The sequence below is a fragment of the Zea mays genome, chromosome 1, assembly GCF_902167145.1.
Source record: "Zea mays cultivar B73 chromosome 1, Zm-B73-REFERENCE-NAM-5.0, whole genome shotgun sequence".
Taxonomy (NCBI): Eukaryota; Viridiplantae; Streptophyta; class Magnoliopsida; order Poales; family Poaceae; genus Zea; species Zea mays.
In genome coordinates this window covers 109129305-109131321 of record NC_050096.1, presented here as the reverse complement: position 1 = coordinate 109131321, position 2017 = coordinate 109129305, and positions in this window count along the sequence as shown.

Here is a 2017-nt window from a genome sequence, read left to right as displayed (position 1 = left end):
CGTGGATTAGGGGTGAACGGCAAATCACTGATACCACGGGATAAATCTCGGTGTCTCTCTCGCAACTAATTTACATTGTTTACAAGTAGTTGGTAACTTATATATTGTTTACCTTAGTGGCATTAGATTAGATTGCTAATTGCATTTAATTGGTTCATCAAGGCTAGAAATATTTTCATCCATTGTTGTTTTAATTAAATTTGTCGAGTGTATTTCATTTTAGTCAAAACTGTCTATTCAACCCCCATCTAGCTGGTGTCCTAGATCCTACAGCAGCGCCGGTCGCCAAGTCGTCGCCAAGAGAGGAGAGAACGCACGCTGGGGGTATTGGTAAGAAGGGGAAAGGTAGCCACGGGCTCCCGCAGAACGCACGAGTCGGACTCTAGCGGCGGCGCCGCACCAATATTCTATTGTGAGATCCGGTAGCCACGGCTGCGCTGAGCTGGGTGGATCTGGATCTAGGCGGGGTCGTGGTTTGGATCAGGGAGTGGCTAGCTCGGCAGCGGCGTGGGTGGAGGCAAATCCTGATGAGGCGGTCGGTGCCAAGGTCGCCCACATCTGCATCCATGCTCACGTCTCATGCAACCGCTCCCGCTGAAACCCTAGTTATCTCGCACACAGCAGCCGTCAGGGAAGGTTGGATAGAGTAGACGGTTTTATACGATGATGTTATGACGAAATAAGCATAAACTTATGTACAACAAAGCGTAAAAGGTTTACTGACAATATTGGGTGACGATTGAGCGGTCAGGGCTTTCTCCAACTAAAGAGAGCCCAGGGCTCCTAATACATAAACTATATATATAGTTTTCTTAATAAGTCATAGCCCACATATTTCTCAATAAATAAAAGATGATTGAATTAGTTAATTGTCTTTCATTATAAAATTATTTAGTATTATACATGTGTATATGCGTGTATAATGCTTATCCATGTTAATAATGCATTAGTCTATTCTAAAATTGTTAAAATAAACATATTAGTGTGTATCGTATTTAAAATGATGATTTCATCTTATAGAAATATGAAGTTTATAATTTAGACATTTGTTCTTATCATTGCATTTAATATTGTTTAGACCATAATTTAGCTTTTCAATGAGGCATAATAATGTTATATTGTGTTTTATAATCCTTTAGCCCATAACCTTAGTTATTCTATCTTTTCTAAAAAGATTTATGTGGTTCACCAAACGTTCATAAATTTATAGTTAAGTTATTTTCACATTAATGTCTTGTTTTATAAAATAAAACCAAACCTTTCAAAAAGAGTATCTTTTGTTACAACTGTTGCTTGTGGTGTTTTTGAAAAGCAAATAATCCTTTCGTTATGCTTGCTTTTAATTTTGTCTACGGTGAATGTTGTATATTATTGAGTGATGTTTGTTTCTTGTTTGTTATGTGATGTTTTTGGATTGATCAAGTAGTTGAGAAAAAAGATCTATTCCGTGGAAGAATCTCAAGTTTTCTATCAGCAAGGCAAGTGGACTTCTCCCCTGCATATTCTGTTTGAACCTATTCAACACATGATAACTAAGTTTACATCCATGACATGCTTAATTTGATGGGTTACCTATTCAAATACACCTAACCTTTCCATCCTTATTCCTTGATCAAACCTAGGTACTGTACTCTACTTTAGTAGCTAGGCTATTGTTATAACTTTAACTTTATGCTGGTACTCCTGCTGATGATATTAATGTTCCAAATGGTAAATTTACATTATTGTTGTTAATCCGATGATTAAACAAGATCATATGATTTAATTAGAACATGGAGTGATCACCAAGGAAAACAGTGCTACCATGAGGGTGGTATGGGATGCCCTTGGCTAAATAACTAGGGAAGTCTTATATTGGGTGCCGGTCTTGGTCGACCAGAACGGGGCATCTACCATGCGCTTATATTTCCAGCTCATGTAGATTGGATACGGGCATAGTTCCCAAGCTTTACCCTGCAGACTGGACTATAAGTTTAGGTTACATCAAATGACTCTATGCAATGACCATTTCCAACAT